This window comes from Bombus fervidus, chromosome 3 (genome assembly GCF_041682495.2).
Source record: "Bombus fervidus isolate BK054 chromosome 3, iyBomFerv1, whole genome shotgun sequence".
Classification (NCBI taxonomy): Eukaryota; Metazoa; Arthropoda; class Insecta; order Hymenoptera; family Apidae; genus Bombus; species Bombus fervidus.
This window is the reverse complement of record NC_091519.1, coordinates 7994524-8021368: the sequence shown is the minus strand read 5'-3', so window position 1 is coordinate 8021368 and position 26845 is coordinate 7994524. Positions and strand designations below refer to the sequence as shown.

The window sequence follows — 26845 nt, the reverse complement described above, 5'->3', positions numbered from 1 at the left end:
CGATTATATCTCTTCTTCGTCCTTTTTCTTATTAATTGAACAATTTACACCATTTGCATCAAGTACAAAATTTCTTCCAAAACAGCTCGTATCAAACGAACACACCAATTTCAGGGATACCTTTATTTTCTCGACGATGTAAGGATAATTGAAAAAAACATCCTCCAGTTCCAGTCCATTAATCTCCCACGGTTTTCCCCTTTTATTCACAAGTTATCCCCTACTTTAATATCTACATGAAAGACACGTCGGCTGATAGGAGAAATCCTCTGATGGAAAATTTTATTCGCAGATCATGCGTCTTTCTTTCTTTTCGATTTTCCTCCTCCTTATGACATCGTATTTCGAAATGAACGAGAAGGAAGGTCACGAATCGATTCACTTGCCTGAAATAAAATCCCTGGAATCGACCAGAGCTGAATCAAACAGGATGAAATGGACACGGTGACAAGGCGAGGAGATAAAGGAAATGAAGACGCGCGATGATCCGAATAAATCTCAATAGAAATTTATTCATGAAACAAATTCGACCTGTATTTCGTGGTAACTTCATCCTCGAAAAGGCTATTATGCAATTAAGCCGTCGTTTTTTATTCATAACTCCATTAATCGAGTCTGGGAAAAAGTCCAGAAAAAAATTTTTTGAAAAATGAACCATAACTTTCATATGCTTGAAAAGAATGCAGGTAAAAAAATTGTTATTTACGAAAATTACGCAGATTTATTAAAGGAAATTTAAATTTGAGGAATAATATAAATAACGATGAGGATGATTCGTTTGACATTGGCTAACAATGTTCCGATAATCGTGAAACAGAAATAAATAAATCTGTATAGAATGGATGATGGCTTTTCTGTTAATATCCTCTTTTTTTTTATTCTCAACAGAGACGATGAGTGAAAACTGTAAACGTCACGCGGATTCGATACTCCGATGAAAGGACACAATGGAACTGAGAGTATGTCTTTATTTTGGATACAATGGTGAGCGAAAAATCGGATAGTTTATGAGTAAATTGAGATAGAAAAAGAAATATAGTGATTATTATGGAAATACAAATGGAAAAAGTTTGTTACTTTTTGCTATTTTCTTTTTAATAACGAATAATTTTTTGTTTATTTTATTTTTATATTATAAACACGAAAAAGATATTTTTATTGATATTACAAATCCGTTTGATTTATTTGCTTCTTTTTTAAATAACACATAATAACGGAGCCTACGGAGAAATAAAAAAAGATGATTAATTTTGATATGATGAAGATAAGCACGATATTTAATATTTATGTTATAAATTGCTTTCTTCTGCTTATTTGCTTCTAGTAACAAATAATATTGCACTCCTGTTTGAAAAAAATGAAAAAGATGTTTAATATTTATATTATAAAGATAGATATTTCCGATTGAGCTGTGGGTATTTGTTTAACGATACGTCGCACCGATGTAAAGGATGGAGGTAAAGTTGATTTTACTCGCGCGCTTTTCTGTAGAAAAATTGTTTGATTCGTGCAAAATGAAACAAATTTGTTATCCACGATTCTACGATTTCGTGGTAAAAGGACAGAAATTATTATACTAGTGGGATACTACATACTCACTTAAAAAGCTTCATAAATGAAATATCTGAACATTTTTTTGTCCGACCGTTTCATATTTAATTTCGACGAAATTGCAGCTTGTTTATTGAACGATGTACAAGAGCGATTATTTGATGTATAACCGAGAATCTTCGTAACATAACGAACACGGATATGAAATTTTAAATACAAAAATTTCACTCGCTCACATTTTCATATAATAAACCAATCGATAACGATTGTTAAATATTATTACTACGGTAGGAATTTAATTATTCGATTATTCGTATAAAATAAAGGAAGATAAATATATTTTTTCACGAGGGCCACTCCCTTTTCCGTTAATTGATATTCTACAATTGGTATTCTGATAATCGAGCTTATGCTGTATTAATTTTGATTGTTATTAAAGGAAATATGGGAAACATTTACCATCATTAATATTTCCATAATGAGTCTCAAATTGTCCTCATGGAGACGACAAATGATTGCAGCATTCTCAGAAAGATGTCCAACTGGACAAATTGTAAAATACAAATTAGATAAAAAAAAAAAAAAAATTCTCAGAAAGGCTAACTGGCGTAAAAAGGAAAAACGAAACGATTAATGAATCGATAAATATAATTCACATGTTTCACGTTAATTAACAAGCAATATTAGCGATAAAAGTGACAAGTTAATAATCCGTTAATAAGCTAATTAATATAACAACAAAAGGCAAGAGTGCAGCGATTAAACATACTCAATTGATACGAATACATAAATAACAGATGATATGTCATTTATATGTATTTCGTACTGTGAAATGTCAATACAGTAAATATTGACTTTTTAATATTGAAATATTGAAAATGAAGATATAGCAAATATAGAAACTGGATGATAAGATATGTCATGTGAACGTATGTATCTACACCAGTGACTATTCGAACACTTCTAGAAATTAGGAACCTTTTATGCATATATTATACAAAACATTTTACAATTTCATTAGCACCACATTAGTCAAACTCGAAGATGGTATCCCGCTGTGGATAGCCATCCACATGTTATTTAGCAATTAACTTAGAAAATTTACCGAATGTCCAGCTGGACAAATTGTAAAGTACAAATTAAATAATAAAAAAAAAAAAGAAAAAAAATTAGCACCATAAATGAAAATTAGTTTTATTACATTGGCAAAACTCCAAACGAATCTGACAATGTATATGGGAGTTATATGTACAAGATATTTATTAGAAGTACACCTTGCGAAGATTTGTTTTTTCTCTTTTCTTTATTTTAAAGTTGCATTCAACTGCCAGAATTATTAGCGATTACTTTTTGTTTAAAATCATGCAAATGTTATTCTTGCTTTTGCTAAAAGCTATAGTACTCTAAAGGCCTGTTTACAGTAAACGTCTTATAACTTCTGTACTCTTTCGAACTGGTTTCAAATTTTGCCATTATAGTTTATTTTTTTTTATTATTTAATTTGTACTTTACAATTTGTTCAGCTGAACATTCGGTAAATTTCCATTCTAGTTGTGTTTCGTGCTCATTACAGTACCGAGGAAATCTAAAAAACTTTCGTGTAATGCACGTAACGTATCCATAAAATAATTCTGTGACAGGTGTTCGAATATTCTGGTGAACCACTGTATATGGAAATTCAATCGTCAGGTGGTGGATTTTATTTCTCCTCAAAAAAGATTATGTATCGACATTCACGAAGATAAGTGGAGTTTTCTTATTACCTGGCAATTTGCCTTTCTGATTTGATAACTTTCGGTCATTTGTTATTGGAGGAGCAACGTCACGAAATCGGCCAAAAGGTTACCAGGTCGAATACGTTTGATACGTGCTTAAATATTCCTCTGCCAATTCAATAAAAGTAAATTTAATCGACGAGCTATATTAATTGAACTGGTTTATTTCTTACGTAATCCATTTCCACTTTGTTGGTTTTGTTTTAACAATCGCAATTATCGATACTTTTATTCAGATTCATACTTCCTTCCCTTATTTTTTTTTCTCTTTCATTGTTTCGTTAAACATTAAACGAACAAAGCAAATAAAACGCCGTGCGAACGAACCGTATCAACTTGATAACCGGATGGAATTTTTACGAAACGTTAGAAGGAATTTATCAAATGTCCAACTGGACAAATTGTAAAGTATAAATTAAATAATAAAAAAAAAAAAAGAAAAAAGGAGAAAAAACTTTAGAAGGATGATTTATACTAATTGAGCTATTAATTGAGCTTCACGTGCGAGCATGCGACGTGAATAATTCTAGCGCATAAATGATTTTCAATTCGTCGTTATCTATTTCTAATCAGTCTATATTTGTATTGTTAATTATAAACTTAATTCTTCATTAAAAATGAGACTGAGGACAAGAAGACATGCGAAAAGTTAATTTTTCTAATTTATATGTAGATAGAGAGTAACCTTCAACCCTTCCGTGCTCCAGAGTATCAATTTCATGTACTTTCTTTCAAGGAATCAATCGCGAAGCTATTGTAAAAGATTTGTTCCTTAGAAGTTGTAAATCGTTAAAGTTCAAACGTTGTTTCACCAGCGAAAAGTTCGACGGAAGAAAGAGGATTTTAATAAAAAAAGATATATATATATATATAATACTGATAAGTCTTCTTTCATATATATTATAGGAAGACTTATCAGTTTCTTTTTCCTGTTGAAACATGCTATTTTTATCTTTACGAGCTCTTGTAGCAATTAAAAGTAAAAATAAAAAATACGTGGGTTGTAACAAATTCAGCGCCATATGAACAAAAATTTGTACGGAGATAAAAAGCGTCGGTTTTCACGAGAGCTGTTATTGATAAGGCTTGTCATCGAGGACAGTTCATTTAAAATTTTTCTCGTTACCACATCACCACGTATAACAAATTATTCGCGATCAATTGTAATATCTTTTCAGTTAAATAAAAACATGTTAATAATTTTTGTGCTTCTTTCATCTATACTTATTATATTTTATTTTATTAAAAGAAATCTCCAAACACTTAATTACACGTTACATGTTATAATACACGTTAAATGTTAACGATGATCTTCACTCACAGAAATGTACCGTTTATCTGCTATCGAGAGAAAATTACTTTTACCGAGTTGTTAGAATATTCGTTTCACCAACGATTTCCGTGTCGATTTAATTAAAATTTCCGGATTCCACGGTAATTGCGCACCGTGTCGACCCTGCGGTTACATCGATTGTATTTTTTTACTTACGTCCATGTACGTACATATACAGATATAGATCGGCTGTAGATCTATGTAAAAATAGACACGGTTACAGTTTTCTTTTTCTTTTTTTTTTTTTTTTTGCAGTGAAGATAGAGAAAATGAAGAAAAGTGAAAAATCTGGTTAAATGTTAACGCTGGTACTACAGACGTATAACATAAATTTTAATTTATAGCGATCATAGCTGGAGGAATCTATTTTCGCTAATATACTGAAAATCCTGTTTCGATTTCAATAAAAACATCTGTACACAAAAGCATCTATATATTTTTTACTATCGTAAGAAAAAAAATTTTAAAAGCTTTGCAATTTCTATTTAAAATAAAATATAAGATAACTAGATACAGTGAACATAAGTGATCTGACCAATTTTTCTTTGAAGATACTCCGAAATAGTATAAAAGTCAATGTCCTTACTTCGACTATTGAATATAGTGTCGATATCGGTTGATACAGAGAAAGAGAGAGAAAAGAGCCACCATTGTTCATTTCATTATGCTTCCTTTTCTTGTTTTGTTCTGTCCTTTTACGCGCATCCGTCTTTGTGCATCAGTTATGTAAAGCCGCCACCACGTTTTTTTTTTTAGTACCTTATAATTCTACACATTTATTTACTCGTATTTTCCTTTCTGATTTGTAATAAAAACTTATTACGTACATATAAAATATCGATATATAGTTGAAATTACTACTTACGTGTAAACAAGAATATTCTTATTTTTTTTTTTGTCAGGAAATTTTTTCCCTTTCAAGCAAAATAAGATAAATTCAAAATGTTTTCTTTTTTTTTTATTTGCATTTATTTTACAATCAATTCTCGTTAGAGAATTTTAAGTAAATTTATTTGGCGTGGTACTATGACATAATTAATAAGTGTTTATAGTATGCTTGATTCTATTTGAATTTAGTGCTTAGGTCTAAGGTGTAATGTCTTTTTAGCCTGCGGATCTGTTCCGACGTGTCGAGTAGTTGAGTAATTAGAGGGTTTTGGTGGTTGTTAACTCTTGTGCTGTGTCTATTGCTGAATTTGGATAATTCTTCTTTGACTGTAGGTATCTTGAAGTCGTGATGTATTGTTTCGTTGGTGACGTACCAAGGTGCATCTATTAATTGAAGAATTTTTATGTTGGAATTACTTGCTGTTTGCCATAGTTGGATTCCATAGGTCCAAACAGATTTTAATATGGCCTTGTATAATGTAATTTTACTTTGCGTGTTTATGTTAAATTCAAAATGAAATGGAAACCATCTTAAATGTGTGGGCGTATATGCTATGAACATTTTCTTAATATATTGGTCAATCGCGAATATCAAGGTCGTAAAATTTTTATGGAAATCAATATTTTTAACATTTAGTCACACGTTATGAGAGTGCGTATTAGAATACTGATATGATGAAAGTGCTTAGTTTAAAATAAATATTTAAATCTGAGAACGTCGAATGTAAAAGTACTGCGTTGTCTGTCTTTGTTTCTCATACATACATAAGTTATTTTTTTTTATTATTTAATTTGTACTTTACAATTTGTCCAGCTGAACATTCGGTGAATTTTCGATCAATTGTACAAGATTAAAGTTGAAATATCCTTTTGACCAATCTTTGACCTTTTTTTTATTTAATTTGTACTTTATAATTTGTCCAACTGGATATTCGGTAAATTTTTCTAACTTTATTGCTAATTAACATGTGGATGGCTATCCACAGCGGGATACCATCTTTGAATTTGTCTATTTTATTTCTTTAGTGAAGGCAGTGGGGTGTTTTCCCTTTAGTCTTCCTTTTATGAGAGTTTTGCTCGTTTCAGCAGCCAACCGGTTTGAATGGTAAATCTTTGATCTTACCAATGGTCAAAGAAGAAATCGGCAGATAATAAAAAAAAAATACAAGGGAAGAATGGCAATATATCCAAACCAGTTGACTGCTAAAACGAGCAAAACCCATGTAAAAAAAGACTAAAGAGAAAACACCCCACTGACCTCACTAAAGAAATAAAATAGACAAACTCGAAGATGGTATCCCGCTGGGGGTAGCCATCCACATGTTAATTAGCAATAAAGCTAGAAAAATTTGCCAGATATCCAGCTGGACAAATTATAAAATACAAATTAAATAAGTAAAAAAAAAAAAAACTCTGATCTAAGTGCCTTAATACCTTTTTTCATAGAGAATACACAGATTTTTTTTTTTTTTTATTGATTGTTTGTTAAATTTTTACAATTTGTCCAGAAGGACATTTGGTAAAATGTTATAGCTTAGAGAAAAAAAGAATAAAAAATAAAAAAATAAAAATAAAAAAAAATAAAAAAAATAAATAAAAATAAATAAATAAAGCATGTGGATGGTTACCCCCAGCGGGGTTCCACCTTCTAGGTTTCCTATTGCATCTCTATTTCGAGGTCTGCGGGATGCTTCCTCTTCAGTCTTCTTTCTATTTTGGTTTTATTTGTTTCAGCAGCCAGCTGGTTTGGGTGTGCTGCAAGTCTTTCTTTGTACTTTTTTGCGTATCTAGCGATTTCCTATTTTTTTTTTTTTTTTTTTTTTTTTATTTGTTTTATTAAATTTTTACAATTTGTCCAGAAGGACATTTGGTAAAATGTTATAGCTTAGAGAATAAAAGAATAAAAAATAAAAAATAAAAATAAATAGAAATAAATAAAATATAGCATGTGGATGGTTACCCCCAGCGGGGTTCCATCTTCTAGGTTTCCTATTGCATCTCTATTTCGAGGTCTGCGGGATGCTTCCTCTTCAGTCTTCTTTCTATTTTGGTTTTATTTGTTTCAGCAGCCAGCTGGTTTGGGTGTGCTGCAAGTCTTTCTTTGTACTTTTTTGCGTATCTAGCGATTTCCTCTTTGACTGTTGGAATTTTTAGATCTTTTTGTAGGTCTTCATTTCTGACGTACCATGGTGCGTTAACTATTGTCCTTAAGATTTTTGCTTGCTCTATTTCTATTTTGCTTATGTGACTCATTGCTGCCGTCCCCCATAATGGGACTCCGTATGTCCAGATTGGTTTGATTATTGTTTTGTATATATTTAGTTTATTCATTGTGCTTAATTTAGATTTTCTATTGATTAACCAGTACATCTGCTTCCTTTTTGCACTTATTCTGTTTATTATTGATTTTATATGGTGCTTCCATGTAAGGCGTGTGTCTAAATTTATTCCCAGATATTTGACTTGCTTTGATTGTGCTATGTGGGCGCCGTTCAGTTGAATATCTGGTGTTTTTCCTTTTCTAAGTGTAAATGTTATGTGGTTGCACTTGCTGGTGTTCACTTTTATTTGTTTGTTTTGCAGCCATTTTTCTATTTTTGTAGTGTGTTCTTGTAGTAGTGCGGCGGCCGTTTCTAGATTTGCATGCCTCACTAGTATGGCCGTATCGTCCGCAAACGTCAGTGTTTTACTGTTGACAGTTGTTGGTATATCTGCCGTGTATAGTGTGTATAATATTGGTCCTAAGACACTTCCTTGCGGTACTCCTGCCTTGATGTCCTTAATTTCAGAGTATGCATCATTTATTTTTACTACAAAGGTTCTGTTGTTTAAGTAGGATTTGAGTAGTTTGTAGATTTGTTCTGGAAATTGCTTTTTGATTGTTTGAAGAAGTTTTTCATGGTTAACTTTGTCGAATGCTTTTTCGATATCCATAAAGAGTGCTGTGCAGTATTGTTTTGTTTCAAGCGACTGTAAGATTTCATTGACGAGTCTATGCATTTGTTCTATTGTGGAGTGTTTATTCCTGAATCCAAATTGATGGTTCGGTATTAGTTTTTCTTTTTCTATTGTTGGTTTTAAGCGGTTATATATTATTTTCTCTAATAATTTGGAAAACGCAGGTAGTAATGATATCGGCCTGTAGGATGCAGTTAAATGTGGGTTTTTGTTTGGTTTGGGTAACATCACTATCTGCGCTATTTTCCATAGTGTAGGAAAGTACTGTATTCTTAGAATTGCGTTAAATATTATCGTTGTTAGTCTTATTGCCTTTGGGGGAAGGTTTTTTAAGATTTTCCCATTGATCAAGTCAAATCCTGGTGCTTTACTTGTCTTTGTTGCCTCAATTAAGTTTGTAACTTCTTGCGCTGTTGTGCTGAGTATGGTGCAGCGTTTATCAGTTGTGTTGCTGGCATTTTCCACTTCTTCATTTGTTTGCCATCCAGGGATGCTGTTATTAATTTCATACGGCGAAAATATATTTTGTAGGTGCTTTGAGAATTCTTCTGCCTGTTCTTCGTTGGTTCTGGCCCATGTGTTGTCCATTTTTCTGATTGCTGGGATTGTTTTTACTGTTTTCTTAATTTTGTTAGTGACTTTCCATAGGGAGTAGTCGGTATTCTCATGCGCGGATAGTGATTCGATGAATTTTGAGAATTCGTTATTATGATGTTCCCTTATTTTATTCTTTAGTTCCTTTGCAAGTTTATTTAGATTTTTCTTGTTTTCTCGTGTTCTCTGTTTTTGCCATTTTGCTTTCGCTTTTCTTTTTTCCCTGATTTTGTCTAGGATGTCCTGCGGAATAATTTTTGATTGCCTGCTATTTGTTTCATAGGTGGTGGTTGCCCACGCTGCTTCCTGTATTATTTCTGTCAAAGTTGCTACTGCCTGCTCAATGTGTTCAGGTGTTTTCAACGGGATATTGCAGTTGATTTTGTTTTCGATCAGCTCTTTGAAAGTTTGCCAGTTGGTGGTTTTATTGCAAAGCGACTCTGACTTGTTATAAAGTAGTGGTTTGCTTGTATATTCTATTATAATTGGTGTATGGTCGGAGTTAAGCTCGAGGCTGGTTGTTATTTTTAATTTGCTTACATTTAGCCCTTTTGTTACTGCAAAATCCAACAGGTCAGGTATTTTATTGGGGTCTGTCGGCCAGTACGTTGGTTTTCCTGTAGATAGTACGTTGAGGTTGCTGCTTCTAATGTATTTTTCCAATGTTCTACCTCTCGGTGTGCTAATTCTCGAACCCCATAATGTGTGCTTTGCATTAAAGTCTCCTGCCGCTATATATTTGTCGCCTAAGGATTGGAAGTACTCTTCCCATTTTTTAAGTGTCATTTTGTGTCTCGGAGGTGCATATACTGCTGACATCTGGAAGTAATTGTCATTGGTTTGTATTGTGACAGTGGTTGCTTGTAGGTGTTCTTGATTTGTTTGACTATGTAAGTGATGCTTGATGTCATTTTTTATTATTACTGCAGTTCCTCCATGTGCTTTACCTGAGGGATGTTTGGTATCGTATATGGTGTAGTACGGTATTTTCATGTAGTTTTTTAGGGTGAAATGTGTTTCTGAGACAAGTAGTATATCAATATTATTTTTATACAAAAATATTTTAGTTTCGTGGGCTCGCTGTTGCAAGCCATTGGAGTTCCAGACTGCTATTTTCAAAATGTCCATCTCTATTTTTTACTTAGCAAGTTAGTGAGTAGCTGTAACATGATTGTTGTTTGTTGTGCTTGTTGTCTTAGTATTGTGTTTAGATCACTTACCATTTTTCCTAACATTTCCATACCTTTAATGGATTGTTTGAGCATTTCTTTGATGTCTGTAACGTCTTCGATGTTATTGTTTTCATTCTGATTGATTGCAAGCGTTGGTTTGCTAATGTTTTTAGTTACTTGTGCGTAGCTTCGTTTACCTTGGGGATCTATGTTTCTGCTTATAGCGTTTAGTTCCTGTTGTGCTTTCAATGTTGTTTCGTTATCCGTTATACTTTGTTGTGGTTGATGGTCATTGTGTGATCTGTTGCGAAGTGGAGGAAACAGTTTACGTTGTATTTGTTTCCTTATTTCACATCCTTTGTAGCTGGCTGGGTGGTTTCCGTTACAATTATAGCATTTAACTTCTTCTATTTTTCCTGTGTATGGGCAGTGTATTGTTAGGTGATTTTTTGCACATTTAACACATGCCGGGCTTCTGTTGCAATAATTTTTTGTGTGTCCGTATTGTTGACACCGCATGCATTGTGGTATATCTTTTTTGTAGCGTGGTGGTTCCACTGTTACAATTGTATTTAGTATTTTTTTGATTTCATAGATTTCCTTGTTATTGGTTCTGGGTTCCAGTTCTATTAAGAATAGTGGCAATGGTTGCTTCGTATCGTATCTTGTCATATTGTTTATTGCTCTTGTTTCATGGCCAATTTTTCCTAATTCTTCACTTAATTTTTTTGTGTTAGTTTTTGGATGTAAACCTCTTATAACTATTTTATAGCTCCTTTCTGTTTTGAGTTGGTACGTGTGGTATATAGCATTTTTTTCCTTTAGTTCATTTATCACTTTCCTATAAACTTCTGGGGTGTTTGTTTGAATTTTTACTTGTTCTAATTTTGTTTGTTTTATTGTGTAGTTATCCTTCCCGACTACATTGTTTAGTCGATCAATAAGCGGGTCTATTATTTGGGCCTCAACAAATATTGGTGGTGGTTTTGATATGTAAGGTGTTTTAGTTGTGGTTTTGCTTGTCGGGTCATTGTCTATTTCTTCCGTTAGTGAGCTGAAGGAGTTTCTTAAAGGTAATTCTTGCAGCCATCGCTGCTTTCCTGTATCTGGGTTTTCTGCAGCATTTGTGCCTGGAATTATTTTACGTTTTTTGCTAGTCTTTGCTAGCTTCCAGTTTTCGTCCTGGTAACTTATTTTGTTGTCGTGTCTGCACTCCTCCTGTCTCCGCTGCTCTTCCATTTCTTCTATTTCCATATCATTTTGGTTGTTATTATTTTGCTGTTGTTGCTGTAAGCCTGGTAAATCTGATGACCCTTTTATGTAATATTTTTCTCCATTGGTTGCAATCTTGATCGTTGATATCTGCTGTTGCATTGTTTGTCACTATCACTATTCGTAGCACTTCTCTGAATCACTTGACTGGAGCACACGTTTGCTTACGCACATCTGTTCGCCTCGGTTGCCCGAGCGAGACTGTTGAAAATACAAAGGTAGAGAAAAAACAGATTTCCCATAGAGAATAGTATTCATTGACTTACAAAACGACATATGCCATATTCTCGATTCAGGATCTGTTACGCATCTTTCCAAGAATGTGTCATTGAAAAACCCACTCGAAAGCACATAGTGAGCAGTAGTTGTTTCGCAGCAGAGTGTCTGTCAAGAGAACACAGACCAATAGTCCATTGAGTTTACCAAAGGTACAATTTACCCTGACAAATGTTGTACGTGTCGCGATTGCCTCTTAAGAATATTACGACGAAAGTTTTCCATTTTGTAGCAACTAGCGTGGTGTAATTTAAGCACAGTTACTTAGTCCACGGTATAGTGTTCCATTCTAAGCTCGCCGGAACTCGGAAATGGTAATATTTCACCGTTGTTGGCACAACGTGACCGTTTTAACGCGACAAAATTTCGACGAGCAAGAGAGTCAAAGAGATTTCACGTGGTTAGAACGCGGACTTTAAATGGCTACTTAAGAGGATGTTCGTTCGAACAATTCCAACGCTTCTCGGTTCTATTACCCTCTCTATCTCATCGCTCGTCACTTCCAGCAAGATTATTCCCTCTTTTTTCCTATCTTCAGCAGCTTTATTCGTCCCTTTTTCACGACGATACGTTAATGGCTTGAATTTTCCCGGCTAATTACATTGCTCGATGGAACCGGAGGATCGCGATTAGAATGCATGGCCACGTGTGGACAATGGTTTTTACCGCAAGCCAAATTAAAGCACGTGAAATACCTACTTACGAATACATGCTCGTACGATTTTTGTCCTCGTTTCTGTTGCACTTTAATTTACACGCTGTAATCGTTTTACTTTATTCCATAATGTTCATTGTATACATACAAAGTGTCGTGTAATACGTGGTACAATTGAATGGACTTGATCGACAAGCATGATACCTACTGTTACGTCTGGTAACTCTCTACACTAACCAGGCCCCACATCGCGGGCAATATGGCAGCCAGATGTCTACACACCCTTATTGCGTACTCAATAGTCTTAAGGACCCACCATAAATCTTTGCATTTTTACAGTTAAGGTCCTTCAGACCAAACAAGTATCTTTTGTTTCAAGTACTCCTTAAATTTATTGTCTACTTCAGGAAGATACGGGAGTGTTGGTTTTTCTCACATTCGGTGTCTCCCGCTAGCAACTTCCTCTCGGGGGCGGCTAGAACCGTTCCTTGTCACCAACATTTTTCTTATTCAATTAGAAGCAATGACTATTGCCCTCACTCTCCTAGCCAAAATTGTCATCAACAAATCCGAAACGGTCCCGTGCGCTAGACACACCCATCACTAGCTTTCCTCCGCTGCAGCGTCGTCACCGAACTTCACTCGTTTTACATCGTTAGATCAGTCAACATCTCTAGATTGATTTTCCATCTTTAGAACAGTAAACATCTCTTGACCGGGTTTCCACCCTTAGATCAGTCACCTATTCAACTTATATCTATACACACCGAGTGTAACTATCTTGTCTACAAGTTTTTGGAGTGAACTGTGAATTGTAACCTGTTACCTTAGTGTTATAGTTCAACCACCTCTATTATCCTAAACGAAATAGGGGATCCATCATTTCGTGGCGTCGATTATATAATCGTAACGGAAATTTGTCGCTCCTGTTGATGCGCTTCCTCGCGATCGCGTCTCTTCGCGAACGGTCTAACATTTTGGTCCTTCGAGCCGGATGATGCAGTCGTCGCCAGGGCGAACTTGATGACACGGCCGAAGGGCCATTACGTTAAGGGCTCGTTGTAGACTGAATCGCCATCGTCCTCGTCGTTGCCAAGAAATTTCCAGTTGAAGTTCATGACCCAGGAAGTGTCGTGGACCACCTCGGTCCTCGAAGTGTCGTTGAATACTTCGGCTTAGATAGTGTTGTTGAGAAGCTCCCAGGAAGTGTTGAACACCTACGTAAGCTGTTATGCTATTATTGTTTTATTATTGTAGTATCGTGGAAAAATCATTTAAGAAAAACCCGATGAACTACAGTGCAGGGAAAAAGCAAAGTGCAAACGGACCAGAAACCTTGCGAAGTCCTAATGGGCCATGCGGCTCAGCAATATGCCCGTAGCCCTTTAGGAAAATAGGTATTTGGAAAAGGATCAACGACAGCTACGAAACACATATGCATGGTAGGAATACTAAACTGATAGAAAAGAATGTTTTGATGGAGAGAGTTAGTCAGTTGTAGTAGATCATGAATTAGGAGTTAGTCACGAGTCGTGAGTAGTCAGTTGCGAGTTGTAGGTTGTCGATTGCCGTGAGTTGATCATTTTTCTTTTTTTTTATTTAATTTGTACTTTACAATTTGTCCAGCTGGACATTTGGTAAATTGCGAGTTAGTCATGAGTTACGAGTTGTGAGTCGTCACTCAGAAGTTAATTACTTGTACCAATTAAATTGTTTCAGTTGTATTACATTACTACATTAAGAAGTAGCTCTAATTAAATAATCATAGTTTCCTGTCTCATCACTGTGAATAAATTATCAAATAAAGTCACTATATTATATTACATTATGTTACAAATAAAGCGTTCTCATACGAGATTTTGTTTTCTGAGGAAAGTCATTCTAAATATATTTCGTAATTTCCTTCTTCAATCTTACGCTAAAGATCTCCTAAAACATTAAAATTTTTTTTCTCGGTTAAAACGAAATCGAGATTGTGACGTAAAAGGTTCAAGGGTCGCAAGAGACTTATGTAGAGACTTTAGTATGTACAAATATTCGAGATTAGCGTCTAAAGCCACTTTTTAAAAAAAAAAGAGGGTGTCGCGTGAAAATATTTTATTCTATGTTCCCCGATTTATCTTTTAATTAGAATTACTTTCTTCTTATCGGTTATATCATCGATTCAGGACACCCTATGTTTCAAACGATTCTCTAGAAGGAGAAAACGAGGGGAAATACGTCCCGAATACTTATTTTAAGCTAGTTATGTATACCGATCTGAAACTTCTATAACTACAATTACTACATCAGTAGCTTCTGTCAACTCAAAGGTTTCCGCACTAATTCAACATTAATGACGCTCTGTAACTTTAAACTTCATTACCAATTGAGTTGCCTCAACAAATTTCCACAACGGAATATTACGTTATGAAGCTTTTTCGACGTTAATTTAATCTCAACTGATAATTTTTTTTCGATTGAATTTCCATTTCGTTAATTGCGTCACGTTTACGAGCAACGGAAACCTTTGTCGTCCATTGGATTTTCAATTTGATTTGGATTTTTCAGCATGTTGGCGGTCCACCAGAAATTCGCTAATAAAAATCGCCTCACAGGACGACACGATGAAGCGTGGCTTTTCGAATTTTGATCTATTTTCATTGAAAATACGTTGTACGTCGTGGTTTTCGATCTATCTCTGAATTTCGGGAGGAGAACATCACTTTAAGAGATAATATTGTAGGAGTCGGAAGAGGAGACATTTTCCAGGTCGGTGCACGCGTATCTTGCTTCCCCTCGGATTGGTCTTTGACCTTTCTTCTCACCATTTCATCCGGCCAACTTTCTCAGATTCCAATGATCTTGCGACGAATCTTGAATAGAACGCACACACATTTTTTTTTTTATTTTATTTGCGTTTACTTTACAATCAATTCTCGTTAGAGAATTTTAAGTAAATTTATCTGACGTGGTACTATGACATGATTAATAAGTGTTTATAATATGTTTGATTCTATTTGAATCTAGTGCTTAGGTCTAAGGTGTAATGTCTTTTTAGCCTGCGGATCTGTTCCGACGTGTCGAGTAAGTTGAGTAATTAGAGGGTTTTAATAATGTTTTTTCTTTTTTTTTTTATTATTTAATTTGTACTTTACAATTTATCCAGCTGGACATTCGGTAAATTTTTCTAGCTACGTATAATGTATACGCACGTTGTCGGTTAGTTAGAAGAGTGGCGGAACAAATAAAAAAATGTAAATCAATTTAAAACAGGAAATTATTAATTTTTCAGCCATTTGACATCAACAGGGTTTAGTCTCTTTTACAATTGAACGTATTAATTTAGATCTCGAGATATTCTTTTTTTTTTTTTAGAGAAGTGAAATTTGATTTATACGCATTGCTTATGATTTATACGCTTATCTTTTATTAAAAGTTGAAGAATAAATTTATTTCGAAGATTGTAATAAAATAGTACACAGAAAATGGGTTTAATTTAAATTAAATTAAATAGACTTATGTACAGAACGTTTATGTAAATGAACGTCTTGTAAAGAACGAGATTCTTTCTTATCATAGAAAGTTATGCAAATAGACATCGAAATTTTTCTGTTATCTTTACCAACTCATGAAAATTCACGAAAATGTGCCATTTGCCTTTTCTATTTTACTACAAAAATTAGCGCAGACTTTTCCAAAACGTTTCGTATTATGATTAATCTTCGTCCATTCCATCAATTCCATCATTCTTTAGTCATGTTTAGTTCGTAAACTATTGCAGAAATAAAATCTCGCAAATTACATTCAGAATGTATCGTAAAAGGAAGTTCAAAATAACGCAACACAACAATCACTTGGAAATAAATCCCAACTTACACGATTACATCTGATTGCGAGAGATTCCAACTACGTCACCTTCTTATTATCACGGCTATTAATGGAACTTATCTTGAATCGTCTCGCAGGTATTCAGGGTCACATTGCGTGTATGGCACGCTGCCGATACCAATTTCTGGGTCACGAGTTACGAGCAACGTATTAGGAATTTCGTATTTACCGCTGACGCGTTCCATTTTCATGGATCGATGTAAATCGTCTGACGAGAAGACTCGTCCTGTCTATTTCTTTGCATTAACTGGGATTCCTCGCGTTAACTCACCCCTTCTTCGTTACGATCACGCGAGTTGCGTGCACGATCCTCGATAATGCCAGCTCGACCCTCGTTTGCCGTTTATTTTCTTTTTCCTTTCTCTCTCTTTTTTACTCCGCTAACTTCGTACAAGAATCTCATCGTTCATACACGCGAGGGTCTGTCTTTTCTCCTCCTTCTCCTGATATTTTTTCACTGTTCGTTCAATCGCGATTAATCACGCGCTGTCGTTACGGGACGAATTTAAGGAGTGGCAAATATAGATTTGACTTTTTTTTTTTTTTTTTTTTTTTTTTTTTTATCGTGGGGAAATCCTCATGGACACTCGGCGCTGCGTAGCAACGACCGTGTAGTGTCGGACTCCTACCGACTAAAACCCCACGGTGGTCATCCCGACGTTCGGAGGTGCACCCGGGGTCTCTTGCGAATCACTACCGAGTGCAGCCTCGTCGTCTATCTCCCTGCCGTTGTAGTTGTCTAGGGAGGCATCCCGGCTTGAGTTGGGAAGCTAGGGGGAACCACTCCTCCTAGCGCCACGTCCCCTAATCTGGCGCACCCGGGGCAGCGACGGCGGCGCCGCGCCCCTGCGTCGTACGGAGCCCCTGCGACGTTGATGCGATGATCTACTGGGATCGGCTCTTCTCTTCCGGTCCCTCTCTGCCCGCTCCTTTCTCTGCATAACCTCCTCGCAGTAGGCGCGGACAGCGTTAAACTCCCGGGGCCCTCGGAGCATGGCCTCAACGACCGCTTCCGGAGCCAACCTCTCGCCGATGTCGAGCTGCAGGACGCGCCGCGGTTCCGCCCACGCTGGACAGAACTCCAGCGTGTGCTGTGCCGTGTCCTCCTCTTCCCCGCAGTGGTGACAGGTGGACGTCACCTCCCGCCCGATCTTCAGCAGGTACTCACCGAAGACCCCGTGTCCGGCGAGCATCTGTGTCGTCCTGAAGGTGAGCGGAACCCCGCCTTGATCTCTCCAAGCCTCCCAATTGGGAAGCACGGCGCGGACGGCTCGGTGTGGCCGCCTGGCGTCCTCCTCCATCAGCTGGGAGCGCCACCGCTCCCAGATCTCCAGCTTTGCCTCTTCCCGGACGTTCGAGGCCGAGAGGCCGCCCAGCGACAGCGCCACCGTCGAAGGCGGTGCCCTCAGGTGTTCATGCACCCGACAGAGCTCGAGGGCCCGCAGCTCGAACGGGGGGGACGCCGCCAGCACTGTCGCCGACTCGTAGGATATTGTTCGATATCCTCTGGCTATTCGGATAGCGATCGTCCTTTGCAGTCTCCTCACCAGGGTACGACTGCGACGGTTGGCCATCAGGTCTTGGGCCCACACCGGTGCCCCATAGAGGACCCGGGACCGGATCACTCCCTCGTAGAGTCGGCGGACTCCCGACCCTGCTCCGCCTATATTCGGAAGAAGGCCGCACAAGGCGTTGGCTGCAGCCGTCACCCTCGGGACCAGGAGCTCGAAATGTGGTCCGAACGTCCACCGACTGTCGATGGTGAGGCCCAGGTACCTCATACGACACTTCACCGGCACCGCTTCGCCATTTATGGCCACGGACAAACCATCGGGAGGGGATCCCCTGCGGCGGCGGTCGAAGAACCATAGGGCCTCCGACTTGGCCGGCGACACGTTCAATCCCAGTCGCTGAATAGCGTGCACCGCGCATGCCACAGCGTCTTCCGCGAGAATCACGGTCTCACTCCACCACCGTCCCCCGGCTAGTACCAAGGTATCGTCGGCGTAACAGACCAAGCCCGTGCCCGGGGGCATCGGGCATCGAAGGACGGAGTCGTAGGCCGTGATCCACAAGATTGGTCCCAACACCGAACCCTGCGGGACGCCGCGCTCCACGCGCCTTCTCTCTTCCCCGTTCTTCCCAGTGAAGGTGATCCACCTATCGTTTAGGTAGGCTCCGATGACCTCAACCAGGTACGCCGGCACCTCGAAATGTCGCAGAGCCTCCATTATCCTCGCCCAGGGGATAGAGTTGAAGGCATTGCTGACGTCCAGGGAGACCGCTACCGCCGTTCCGTAGCGGGAAACCATGTCCTCCGCCATGCTCCTCACCCGCTTCACAGCATCCACCGTGGAGCGACCCCGGCGAAAGCCGTACTGACTGTCGTGCCATCCGGGAACCCGCCCCGAGATATGGGCCTCCAGACGGGCGGCGATTACCCTCTCGAGGAGCTTCCCGATCTCGTCCAGCAGGCATATCGGCCTGTACGCTGACGGCGACTCCGGCGGACGACCCTCCTTTCGCAGCAGGACCAATCTCGCCATCCGCCATATCCGCGGGTAGATGCCCTCCCTCAGGCATCGGGTAAACAGATGCCGCACGCGAGGGGCCACCACCTCCATCGTCTCCGCCCAGACTCGGCCCGGAACTCCGTCCGGACCCGGTGCCACATCTCGGGACGCCATCTTCTTAGTCGCCGCGAGAAGCTCCTCCTGAGTGACCTGCAGCTCCTCGCTCCGCTCCGTCGACGTCGTCGCCACCGCTGCTGTTGACGACGTCTCGCCCCCGCCGGAGGAGAGGGACGATCCCGACCGCCCCGCGTCGCTGTCCTGCCGCGGAAACAGCGTCCCGATGACCCTGGCCAGCAGTACCGGATCCATGTTGGCGGTCAGCGAGGGGGCCGCGGGTCGCAACTTCTTCGTTACCACCTTGTACGGCCGCCCCCACGGGTCTGACTCAACCGCCTCGATCAGCTCCTTCCAAGACCGAGCCTTCGCGATCTTGATCTCCCGCTGCAGAGTTCGTCTCGCCTCTCTGTAGACCCCGTAGCAGCGGGAGATCTCCTCCTCGTCGCGCGTCCTTCTACGGCGATGGGCCCTCAGGAATCTTCTGCGTGCCCGTACGCAGCTCGCCCGCAATTCCGCTATCTCCGGCGTCCACCAGTGAACGCTGCGGTTGCGTCCACCGCCCGGGACGGAGCGCGGCATCGAGGCGTTGCACGCCGCGTTCATGTATTCTTGGAGGATCTCCGCCTCTTCGTCGACGCTTCCCAGACTGGTCGTCCCTTGGGCGTCCCAGCTCCACGCCGAGACGATGGCTGCCGCCCGCAACATCTCCCTGTCCCGCTCCTTCAGGCGCCATCTGGGTGGTTGCGGGCCGGAGCGGCTCGCACCACCTCGGGCGACTTGGTTGTTATTTTCGTCCACGTCCTCCGAGACCACCTCCATAAGTATGTAGAGGTGATCGGACAAGGTCTCGACTCCCTCGGCCACTCTCCAGTCACGGATCCTCGGGTACAGCTTCGAGGTGGCCCACGTGATGTCGACCACGGAGGACCCCCTCCACGCCACGCAGGTGCTCGCCGTACCCTTGTTTACCAGCAGGAGTCCGAGTCCCGCAGCCCAGTCTGTCAGCCATCTTCCTCTGGCGTTCGTCGCGGATTTCCCCCACTGCGTCGAGTGAGCGTTGAAGTCCCCGAGGACCAGCACCTGACGGGGAAAGCACCTTTTGACGCATTCCCCGACATCGTCCAGAAAGTCCCCGAACGCGGCCAGGCCGCTGTTGGGGGAGACGTAGACCGCCACCACCGCTATTCCTGCCCATTCGACCGCGACGTAGCCGCTGCCACGGTCAAGCAGGGCGCCAAAGGCGCCCAGGGTCGGCGTCCAGGTTATGGCCGTCAGTCCGTCCAAATCCCCGATCCAGTTGGGAGCGTCAGGGACGCGATACGGCTCGGCCACTGTCGCGAGGGCGACCTCTCCCTCCCGGATAGTCTGGAGGAGCAGGTCATGCGCCCTTCTCGATCTGCCCAGGTTGCATTGGAGGAGACGGTTAAAATCCCTCAATCACCTCCATGGCCTCCTCCCGGCCATCTGCCGCTGAATGTTCGACGGTGCTCCCCTCTTGCGTTACCTCCGCGGTCGGTTCACGGATCGGTGGCTTCCTCTTAGTTCTCGGCGGAGCACATGCCGCCCCGCACATCCTGTGGTTGGCTGGCGCCCCCAGCGACTCGCATAACGGGCACTTGGGCGCGGAGGCGGGACACCCCCTGGCACGATGCCCGCTACCGCCACACCTGTAGCACAGATGCCCGCGATCCACGTTGGACGTGCAGGTTGCCCGCATGTGCCCCAGCTCCAGGCATTTAAAGCACTGCAAGGGTCTCTTCGGGATAGCCGTGACCTTCGCCGTGGACCATCCCAGAGCTACTTTCCCGTCCCGGGCTAATTTCCGGGCTCCAGCCACTGGGCACCTTACCCATGCAGTCCCAAGGCCGTATCTGGTGGTGCGGATCTCTCCGACCCGCACTTCCGCACTGCCGCATCCCGCCGCTGAGGCCAGCGCCTGCCGCAGCTCCTCCTTAGCGATCGAGATGTCTATCCCGGCCACCCTCAGCTCCGCCGTCCTGTTCGGGGCCGCTACTCTCACCGCGGCCGGATCCAGCACCTCGGCCAGACGCGTCGCCAATCGCGACGCCTTTCCTCTGTCTCTGTCGCCTGGGAGCCGGATAATTATACCCCCGGTCATTGACTTCCTCATTCCGAGGGATTCGACGCCGATCTCCGCAAGCGGGACCTTCTGTCGCGCCGTCGCGAGAACATCGGCGTATGAAGTCTTAACCCCCTCGTTGATAGTCAACGTCACCGCGGACGTACGCGGTGCGCGGGGGAGCCCGGCCGTTTTTGTCGCCTGCGCCGTTCCTTTTTTAGCCACCAGTGCGACGCCCGTCTTCCGTACGCCCGTTACTCGCGACGAAGGAGCAGCGGGCATTCTCTCTTTTTTCTCCTCCTTCCCTGCGGCCCTTTTCTTCCGCTGCCGTCTTTCCACCACCCTCCATTCGCCACCCTCCTGCTCCCTCGGGAGCATTGTGGCTTGGGTGACGCGTGGGACAGCGGGTTGGTCCGCCTTGCGCCGAGGTTCGGGGCTGCGCGGTCTTCGGCCCCCGAACCGTTCCTCGATGGCCCTCATGATGGAGGGACCGAGTTCGCCCATCTTTTTCTCTAGGGCGTCCAGACGCGCGCCTTCTTGTTTCCCCTCCCGCGGAGGGTGGCCGGGCTCAATAGCCCGACCGTTGCACCGCGGGCACTCGTGGGTGCGAGCGGCCAGCCTCGTTATCTCTTTACGCAAGGCCGCGTTTTCCTCCTCCAACGCGGTCAGCCTTGCTTCCGCGAGCTTGGCGGCCGTGGAGCTACCGCTGTGGACCACCTCAGCCCTCTGTAGGTTAAGCTCCCTCCATGCGGCGGCGACGTAGGCCGCCGCGTTTTTTAGGTCCTTTGCACTTGCTCCCTTCAGGTTCGGCGCTGTCGTCGCCACCCGCAAGATCTTAGACACCTGCCTGGTGAACTCGGCGCTCATGTCGGCCGCCGAGCTCATCCGTATGTCCAGCGCCAAATCCACAGAAATTTCCGGGGTCAGCGTCATCATGCGCCTTCTCTTCCCCCCGGAGACGATCGATCCCAGGGATGACCGGGACGCGGAAGAGGCGACCGAATCCCCGTCATCGGACCTCGTCCGCGCTCTTAGCTCCCTTACCGGCGCGCGGCCCGTTACCGCGGCCGGTGCGAGGAAGACGCCGTCCGCCCCGCCCGTGGTTCTCCGCGATGCTCTTGTTATTCTTCTCGGAGGTTCCTTATGAATCTCCGTACTATTGCCTCCCGCCTCACCAGACGTGAAAACACATCCGGGGGCCTGGCGGTCCACCCCCGAACAGCCGTGGTCGTGAGATGACGACGCAGGTGAGCCCACTTGACTACCCACCGCTGCGCCGGTACTGGGGTATCCCTCCCCTGCACCGTAAACCATTTTCGCTTTTTGGTCGCAATCCATGATGTTGTTTGTCATTGTTGTCGCCGCGGTCATCAACAAAGTCCGTCCTGGTGCCACTCACTCTTTCGCACCCTGTCCCGGTCAAAGCCGGTGCAGGGTGTCGGGGGGCCCCACAAGAAGGTGAGGTGAGTGGTCTTGACAGGCATGGGCCCACCAACTTCTCCGAAACTCTCCGCATCGGATCGGCAAAATTGACGGGCGCCAGAGGCACCGACCAGCTGCCACCCGACTGTGAGAGAGCATCAGATCTATCGGGGTTTCCCGGGACGTGGTCCTACGGCCCGAAAACCCATGCCCGCCTCATGCTCCCCAAATATAGATTTGACTGGCGACAAAATGAGCAACGAAAAATAGGTATAAAATAGATATAAATAGACGATGCTTTTACTGCCTATTGCTAAGTGTATCGAGGAAAATTTCGGTTTTTTCCGACGCTTCCATTTGCTCATTATTAGGCGTAGAAATTAATGAGGTGATTTTTTTTAAATAAATGCACCGTTTATTTATCTGTTTATCTGTTTTTTGGGTCGGTCGTACCAAACCGTGGATCTTCATACAAATTTTTCAGAATATTATGTAAATAGTGGAATTTCAATAGAAAATTGTTACCTGCCAAGTATCGTAGAAAACACTTTGGATATTTGACGTATGTTTTCATAATATGTACATTCTGCGCGATTCTGCATCTTCAAAGTTTCTAGTAAGTCATAGCTTATGTAATGGCACATTTTTTTTTTTTTTTTTATTTAGTAGACTATTTACAATCAATTCTCAAGAGAATTATAAGTAAATTATTTTGGCATGGTACTGTAACTTGGATTATAAGATTTTATAGTATGTTTGATTCTAGTTTAATCTAATGCTTACATCTAAAGGGCAATATCTTTTTAGTCTGCGAATCTGATCCGTCGTGTCAAGTAATTGGGTAACTAATGGGTTTTGGTGGTTGTTAACTCTTACATTATATCTGTTACTGAATTTGGATATTTCTTCTTTAACTGTGGAATAACATGGGATAACATACCAAGGTGCATCTAGTAAGGATTTTAGAGTTTTCGATTGGAATCGTTGAAGAATTTCTATGTTGGATTTACTTGCTGTTCCCCATAGTTGGATCCCAAAGGTCCAAACAGGAGCGGCACATGAACGTAGGAAAAGTCAACGGAAAATTCGAATCCGAGAGAGAGCCATATTATTGTACCTTTAATACTAACAATTGTTTTGATTTACAAGGTCCAGAGGCGAACGAACTCGGGACAGATTGTTACTGCCGTTTCTTGTAATCTTCAGCCGCAGTTGCAGAAAAAGCTTAAGTTTTTATTGTAACGTCCGTTGATATAAATGTATGAACGTGATCCCTAGATTATTATGGTTATTCTTTAGCATCGAGCGAGCGACGATTATTTGAAATATACTATCTCTTGCACTTATATTGATTTTAATACAACTGACTATTACAAATTTATCTACTCGTTTCTTATCAAACAACCTACACGTTTAATCCACCTCACTTATTTACACAGTTTTCCGTCCTAATACTTAGCGTTTGCTTACTTTTCTTTCTCCCCATTTTTCTTTTGTTTTATTTAAGCGAATTATATAAATATAGAAGAGATCGTCTTCTGGAGACAAACTGAATTGAAGGGAGATCTCTCGCGGGGCTGTTAATGTATTATTAATAGGGTGCTTTTACTTTACGTAGTTCCATCGTGAGTTTAAATTGAAACTCGTGAATAGCTACTTAATGTGTGATTATACGTAAACTACTCAAAGTATCGGGCGAGCTCTCACGGCCTGTCGCATGGATAAGACGATACAGATGATAAAACTTCGTTATACGATACGACAAGTTGAAAGATTTATTAATCCTATGTTCTCTGTGAGCACTTAATTGGAGTAACTTCTTATGTAGAGAAGATGAAAATCTGCAGAATTTATTGGTTAAATAGCGTTTACTACACTAATCACGCATTTAAAACGCTATAGTGTTATCATTACAGTAGATTTGCATGTTTAATCCTATTTACCTTTTCAAACCAAATTTACCCTATCACTTTCTCAACACATTCATGTTATATTCATCTCAGTTCGTCTCTTAAAGCTTCACCGTTGTTTCCACCCTCATTCACAAACGTAAATCAATAAACCATCCTATAACCTGATACATGTCGATATTCTCAATCTTACACGGAAGCACACGACTCAGATGACTACTCGTTGGAAGACAGTGAGGAACGAAAGTGTCACGGATCAAATTTCTGTTTAGCACGTGTTACGCCAGATGCGATGATCCTTGCGAGGTTCCTCATACTCTGGGCGCCAAGACCCACCCATTGTTACACTGACCCGCAACAGGCCTAAGGAGATACCATAAACCGAATCTGTTCAGTTTCATTTCTCTTCACATAAACATTTTCGGTTTACAGATGGTCCTTATGTTTGTTGCACGCTTTTACCTATTACGGAGAAAACGGGTGTCTGGCGAGATAACAGACTTTTCCCATGAACAAGGATGCCCACGAGCCATATCTGGTTTTCTTTGTCTTTACAACTTCATTTATTAACCAATGGACATCGCGGATCATTACCCTCACTTTTCTACCGAAAAGTGTGGACGACGAATCCGTGTTCTAAGTTCAAAAGGGCACACCCACACCGAGCTTTCCTCCTTGATGGTACGAGACAGGTCCGAACAGTTCTTCTTGTGATCTTTTGTAATAAAAAACCTAACTGTGACAAATAAACTCAATTTTCTACTGAATCTTTTGTAATCACTTAAAAATTACGCGACAAAAGCGTCGTTCGAGGTGTAAAGGGTCAACTTCGTTCAAAATGACATTTCAGGCGGTAGGTTTCTCCCCTAAATTTTCGCCTAAACAAAAGGTTACTTATTCCATGCTCCCTAATCTATAAGTTTTATTTTATTTTGCTTTGTCCGGAAGAACATTTGGCAAACTATAACTTTTGACGAGCTTCACAGCCGTTTACGATTTGAATAATTAGCTGTGGTAAAACTGCATACCTAAAATAACTTTGATAGCCGGTCGTAGGCTACATTTCCGTGGTCATTCGAGTTTACACGTGCATAACGAGACTTTGAAATTTCATCAATTTTGCAGAGGCGTGGAATATGTAACGATATGCGATAGGAAGGCGGATGAATTCCAAGCTGGCAACAGTTTACGTCGTCATGCATATTTCAATAGGTCGCGCGTCTGCCTATTCGATCAGTTTCCATTTCAGAATTTTAAGGGACACCATACGAGCAGATGTGCAATAACTCGCTGCATTCTGCCATTTTCCGTTCGATCGACGTCCCCGTGCCGGCTAATAAAGTGGAACGCTGCTTCGTAACAGGATTTGGCTCGTTCTCACCGAGGCCTCAAGTCCTTGCCGCAAACCATGGCTAACCTGTGGCCCGTGAGACGATTTACAAGCTATTAACGATATTTGAACGAATTTATGAAATCAATTTCTCGAAAACCGAATTCCCTTGAGGACGAAAGATACATTTTTCGTCTGCTATTAAATAGTAGAAATTCGTTTCTTCCGATGTTCTTTGTAAAGAAGGAATAACGTAACGAAGATAGGTTTTATTTGACTGAAACTACTGACAATTATTAATTATTATTAACATAAATTATTACTCATGCTTGTTACAATCGGTTAAATTTCAATTTTGCTCTTATTTTAGCAAATGGAGAAGACGTGGGAAAAATCCATCAACGCCCTAACGGTACAGAGTTATCTTGAAAAGACGATTCTTGTAAATCTTTTTAGTTTTTTCAGACTTTTGACTAAACCGATTTGTCAAGTAAAATCGCCATAGGAAATCGATGGTACAGCCGTTTACTTTGTTAGTCGAGCGGAAAAGGTTGAAGAGTGGCGGTTGAAGGGAGTTTCGCTCTCTCGGGAGAACGTGGAAAGTCTTATTGGAATACTCAAAACCTTGGTCGAGTGTCATTTATCGTTAGAGTACTTGTTGCACGAAACACTTTGCACGGCGAGACGAAAGGGTGTAATCGAAGGCGGAGGAACGTCGTGGAAGATCGATAGGAAGGTGCCACTGGAGCGTATGGGCCGCTGTTCTCGCTTTAGGAAATATTTGTTCGATGCTGATAACGCGAATCGATTGAATGTGAAAGGAAACTTTTCTAGCCGATAAAAACTTCTCTCAATCTTTCTGCAGCTTTTTAAATTAGTTTAATTGTTTTATAAAGTATTTTGACACTTGTTAAGTAATGGTTCACGGTTAATGTGCGTTAAATATAACTTTATAACAGTAAAATTATTTGAAACGATTCTCTTTGTTACAACGTATCTAAAGTATTATATTATTTTTGTAATTTAAATATTAGTTAAATATCTGTTAAAAACGATTTATCGACATAAACGTATCGGTGTGAATTTTGCGTTAAATGGTAATACAAATAAAATAAAATAAAATGACATT

The 26845-nt window shown here is 41.1% G+C and overlaps 2 protein-coding genes across 2 annotated transcripts in view; one reads left to right on the top strand and one right to left on the bottom strand.

The window, feature by feature from the left end:
• The window catches only part of LOC139985264 (uncharacterized), an 80582-nt gene extending 64084 nt beyond the window's left edge, over window positions 1-16498 (bottom strand). Inside the window, exon 1 of the mRNA XM_071999571.1 lies at window positions 16492-16498. The gene's annotated coding sequence lies outside the window, so the exon portion shown is untranslated. The remainder of the gene's footprint in view (window positions 1-16491) is intronic.
• The window catches only part of LOC139985267 (beta-3 adrenergic receptor), a 49093-nt gene continuing 23106 nt past the window's right edge, over window positions 859-26845 (top strand). Inside the window, exon 1 of the mRNA XM_071999577.1 lies at window positions 859-984. The gene's annotated coding sequence lies outside the window, so the exon portion shown is untranslated. The remainder of the gene's footprint in view (window positions 985-26845) is intronic.